General features: G+C 48.3%; 1 pseudogene; it reads right to left on the bottom strand.

Annotated features, from left to right (window-relative positions):
• Positions 1-2,714: 2,714 nt before the first annotated feature.
• Positions 2,715-2,831, bottom strand: LOC115522697 (annotated as a pseudogene).
• Positions 2,832-5,800: the final 2,969 nt, after the last annotated feature.

Raw genomic sequence — 5,800 nt, 5'->3', positions numbered from 1 at the left:
AGTTGATTCTCTTAGCTTTGACTGCATGTGTCTTTTTTATCACAGGGTCAGTGTTTCATCTGCTTCAAGCCTTAGCTCAATACTACCTTCAAAGTGAGGCCTTTCCTATTCCTATTATTAAAAATTGTACCCTACCCCTTACACTTTCTAGTCCCCTTTCCTGCATAATTTTTATCCAACACTTATCGCCTTCTAATATACTTTGATTTACTTATTTATTGTATTTATCAACTGTCCCACCCACCAGAATGCAAGATCCACAAGGCAGAATTTTTGTGTATTTTTGTCCATACTGTATCCCCGGCACCTAAACCAGAGATGCTTAATAAATATTTGTTGAATATAAGAGTTGAATGTGTAATGAATGGATGTTTTCTGCTTAGTCATTGGGCTGACATTATTCTGCCAGAGCCCTACTCACCTATGGGCACCCTCTGTGTCTCCTTTTGGATCTCTTGGGGAGATAGTATCCCCAATTGATTGTCTGATTGGACCAGCTTTTTTGGATTGAGGTCCCCCCCCCCCCCAGGTCACTTTTGAATGGGTGTGACCTGGCTGTTATAGATCACAGCAATTAGCAGTGACTCAGGGATTGCACAGCACAATAGTACTGCCTGGGGCCTCCCCTTCAGCACGGGCTGTGGGTGGAGCAGTTTTTTCAAGAAACCAATTTTGGTGTTGGGTGACTGACTGTTCAGCAAATTACCTCACCCTACTGAGCTTCAGTAAGGTGGCTTTAATAACACCTGGGTCTGCCTTACCTCACAGTGAGTTCTTCAGAAGTTCCAGTGAACAATGTGTGGGGAACATATTGCACATAAAAGGTGCTTTCAACGTTCACTTATTATAAAAATAAAACAAGACAAGTGTGAAAGTTATTTAATTTTAGTTGACATTTAAATGTGGCTTTTAATAAAAAGCCCAAAGAAAATTGCAGGGCAGAAATTAGGAATTTAGGAATTGGTTGCAAAAGTGCCTTTGGGATGGTTTCCCCCCACCACTGAATGTTTTTCTTTAATGTTATTCTCATGTCACTGATTTCTATTTGGCAGGGACTCCTGATACATAACTTCCAAAAAGGCATTTAAGAGGAATAAATGCAAAGATCTGCACTCAGTCTTCAAAAACAAATTGTACAAATACAGGCTGAAGGAGACTTGGTTTTATAGCTATATATGTGTTAAAGACTTAAAAAGAATTTGGAGGTACTTCTGTTTTTAGTTGGCAAAACTCGATGTTTATGAACAACATGAGGTGGTAGAAAAGTGTTATTGTGATATCAGACTGAAATTTGAAATATCATAAAAATGTGGTAAATTATACTTCACTATTTCTCTCTTCATACCTGGGTTATTGGACTCAGTTCTGGATGCCACTTTTTAGGAGGCACTAGGGTATGATCAGATGAAAGTGTATGGAGGAGATGAAGGGTACATGTGAGTGAAGCATAGTATGTATGGGAAGGCATGTGCTATGGTTGTTGACTTCAAATGTTTAAAAGGCTATGTATGGAAGGGGAATGGGGCTGTTCTGTACTCAATACACGGTACTAGACTCAGATTCCCTGGGCCCTTTAATACACATTGTATTCATATTTATAATAATGGTTGAAAGTATTCTTATTTTCCCCTTTTAGAGTTGAACAAACTCACACTTGGAGTTGTTTTGTGCTAGTCCAAGTTCATACAGCTAGGAAGTTATAGAACTGGGATCTGACCACCCCGCTTTAGAACTTAAACCTAGTGGTATTTCCTCCCAATACCATAGCTACCTACAAATTTATAAGGAGACATATTTCAGTTCAATGTAAGGACTAGAAGGATTGTTCAAAGATGAATATCGTTATAAAGTAGTGAGTGGTTCCCTACCACATGGAGTTTGTGCCTATGCTGGACAGCTACTTTGTAAGGATCTAGTAGTCCCTCAACTTCTACATAGGCTGTATAAAGAAGGATATGCTTTGGCGCCTGGGTGGCTCAGTCAGTTAAACGTCGGTAAGTGTTGGACTTCGGCTCAGGTCATAATCTCACAGCTTGTGGGTTCAAGCCCCACATCGGGCTCTGTGCTGACAGCTCAGAGCCTGAAGCCTGCTTCGGATTCTGTCTCCCCTTCTCTCTGACCCTGCCCCACTGACACTCTGTCTCTCTCTCTCTCAAAAAATAAACGTTAAAAAAAATTCAAAAGAAAAGAAGGATATGCTTACCTTCATCACAAAAATATCAAAAATGAAGTCTAATCATAGAGCCAAAGGAATTCCGAGGCCTAGTGAATTTCAGTGATGGAGCTATGTTCATTAATTCAGTAGTTATTGGAAAATACAGCGCCCAGACTTCACCCTGGATTTACAACCTGATGGCTTTTGTTTGGTTTTGTTTTGTTTTTTCTGTTACAGCAGTTAGTCCTTATCTACTAACTGGGTAATACAGTGTGGAGCTAGAGGGTATGGAAAGAGGAAGGGCAGGGATGTTTGGGAATTACTGTAATGGATTGTTTGGCATGTTCTTGCTTTATTAAAACAAGGAAAGAATGTGGATGGTAGGAGGACAGGATTTTTAAAAAAACCTTTTTTTAATGTTTATTTTTTGAGAGATAGTGAGAGCGCCCATGTGTGTCCATGAGTGGGGGAGGCGCAGAGAGAGAGGGAGATGGGATCCTAAGCAGGCTCTAGGCAATCAGCGCAGAGAGCCCAATGTGGGGCTCCAACTCGTGAACCGTGAGGTTATGACCTGAAGTCAGACACTTAACCTATGTAGCCACCAGATGCCCCCAGGGTTTTAAACTGATAAGAACAGATACTACACTTGATCTTAGCCAAAAGGCCGAGAAGCGATGCCTCCAGGGTTTTAAATGATAAGCAGAGAGGGGTGCCTGGGTGGCTCCCTCAGTTTGACGTCTCTTGTTTTCAACTAATGATCTCACCGGTTTGTGAATTTAAGTCCCGCATTAGGCTCCACGCTGACTGTGCAGAGCCTGCTTGGGATTCTCTCTCTCCTCTCTCCAGCCCTCCCTCCTCCCACACTCTCACTCTCTCTCTCAAAAATAATTAATAAACTTTAAATGATAAGCAGAGAATGCCACTTTGTTAAGGAAGAATAGAATACTGTGAAAGGTTAACAAGACAGGGACTGTGGATTGCACTGTATATTTCCCTCCTGGTGAATAGATGCTCAACATTTGTCTGCTGGAAGGAATGCCTCAACCTTCAACAAATATTCAAAGAGAAACTTCTTGGTGCTGAGCACTTTGCTAGGTCTGGGAACCAAAAATGAACTAGACAAAAATCTGCATCCTTTTAAGGAACTCAGTCTAGCAACAAAAGACCACCAAGCAAAGCAATGGGAAAAAAGTACTAAGGATAATCATAGCGAATACATAAAAGGTTTCACGAAGGCATAAAGGAAAGAGTATTTAATTCAGTGAAGTGTATAGGGTGAGCACGTGGGTGTGTAGAAAAGAGGTGATGTCAGGTAAGATTCCAAAGAGATAATGATAAGTTTATTATCTTGAAGGATAGTAGGAGTTCACCTGTTTAAATGAGGGATGGATTTCAGATGGGGGTAAATACACAAAGATACTCAGACAGAACCTGTTGCATCTGTGCGTGAAATGTGGTGGGAGTCAGAGCTGGAGCTGAAGAGGTCTAGTGATCACATGGTAAAATGCCTTGTATACCATGGTAATTAGCTTGAACCTGATTGCCCAGGTGGAGAGCCTCTGAAGAATTTTAAAGAGGGAGGCTCTGTGGTTTTGGAGCATTCTCTGGCAGTCATACGAAACAGAAGCAGAAATTAGGAAAGCTTGACCTAAAGAGTGGCAAAGAGGTTGAAATAGTGGAGACAGATTATTAGTTACAGAAATAAGCGGAAGAATTCATCCATGGGATTTTGATCAGAGAACTTTAGTGGAGAGAAATTTGATTGCCTAGTTGTTGGAATTGCAAGATTTTATCCATTGAATGAGGTGATACAGAAGCGAGTGGTACAGTGAGTAATACGGAAGGCCTGGGATTGGGACCATATGGTTGCCCTGTTTGTGTATATTAGCTGCTGACTCTTTTGAACTGAATTCAGGAAATGACATAAAAATGATTTGCGCAATAAAGTTAGAAGAACGAGGACTCCGAAGCCAGTACATTTGGAGAAAAATAACTAGGGTTGGTGAAGATAGGGAAGTAGGATTATCAGAGGGGCATTTCTGAATAAATTTTGGATCGCCCAATAGAAAAATCCCCAAAGAAAAACAAATGCCCTGAATCCAGCCTTTCCTCACTACGACCCATTTCCCCCCAGCTGCCTTCATTCTCCAGACCGTGGAGGTTAGAATTTCGAAAATCTTGGAGACCATATACTCAAACCTATATATGTCAGGCTGAGGACAGAGAAAAGAAACGATTTGCAAGCCGTCAAGTAGCGGGGTCTTTCCTTAAGACCCGGCTTCCAGACTCTAGCCCCAGTGCTCCTATCGTTACCCACACCGCTGCGGGCTTGGCAGCGCGGATCCCCGCGCTCTGCCAGCTTCTCGGGGTCAGCCGGGGTGCGTCGGAGGCCCCTTCCTCGCCCCACCCCCACCGCAGCCCCGGTGGGACTGCCCGCCCCGCCCCCTTCCGCGCCGGGCGGGGTCGCTGCGCCGCCGCTAATCGCGCGCGCGCGGGGTCGCGCGGACGCGGGTCGGGCCGCGGGTGCGGGGAGGTCGCCAGGCCGCCCGCGCCGCCGCCCCTTGCCTGACGCACGGAGGGGCCGGGACACGATTTGCCGCGAGTGGCTGGAGTCGCCGCCGCCGCCGTCCAGGCCCGCTCCGCCCCCGGCCCGCCTTCCTCCCGCCTCGTCCTCCGCCTCCGCCCGCGCCTAGCTCGCGTCCCCGCGTCCTCCCCACCAACCCCGGAGCTGCCGGCCGCCCGCGCGAGCGCCAGCGCCAGCCAGGTGAGTGTGGCCGCCGCGCGGCCCGGGCGGCCCTGGCGGGAGGAGCGCGCAGGCCCCGCGGCCGGGCGGCGAGCGCGGGCGGGTGGAGGAGGCGGGGGTGGCGGGCCCGGCTTTCTTCCTGGGCGCGGGCCGCGGGGCGGTGGAGCCGCTCGGCTGAGGGAGGGGCGCCCGCGCCCCGCCGCCGCCACCGCAGACAAAGCGCCCGAGGTGGGAGCCCCGCGGGCGGCCTCTGCCTCCGCGCCGCCTGCCGGGTGCGGCCTCGTTCCACACTGCCCGGCCGCTCTCGTCTCCCCAACCTCCCCGAGCACCCTTGTTCATTTCTGGGTGAAAGGGACACGCATCGTGCAACAGGTTTGGGCGTTAATCCTCATTTTCCGGCGGGTCTTGTCCTCCCGGCGTGCGGGCACCACATGCGGAGGCGCCGGGCCCCGGGGCGAGCCCGGCGGCCGGCTCCGGCAGCCGGCTTCTTTGTGTGGCCAGTGACCAGCCTTGCCCGGTGGGTGGGGGACGCCCGCCCGAGGCCCCCGGGCCGTGGCGAGGCTCCTGGATGCCTGTGTTGCGGCGTGGGGCTTGGCTTTCCCTGGGCCTGCAGGCTGTTAACATCCCTTCAGCCTTTGGAGGAGTCACAAAGAAGGAAGAGAGGGTTGGCAAGGATCTCTGGTTATGTATTTATTTTTTATACGTTAGGTAGACTGATAGTAGAAAGGAGCCGCAGTCTGGCCGGCTCGTGAAGTTGCGGGTGGGATTTCGACCTGGGATGCACGGTTTGGACTTGCTGCTGCTCTGACAGCAAGTGGTTTTCTTGGTGCTTTGACGTCTTTCTCTCCTACACAGACATTATCCCAGAAGTTGGAAGTGCTCTTTGAGGGAGTAACTGTACA

This window comes from Lynx canadensis, chromosome C1 (genome assembly GCF_007474595.2).
Source record: "Lynx canadensis isolate LIC74 chromosome C1, mLynCan4.pri.v2, whole genome shotgun sequence".
Taxonomy (NCBI): Eukaryota; Metazoa; Chordata; class Mammalia; order Carnivora; family Felidae; genus Lynx; species Lynx canadensis.
This window is presented reverse-complemented; position numbering and strand designations above follow the sequence as displayed.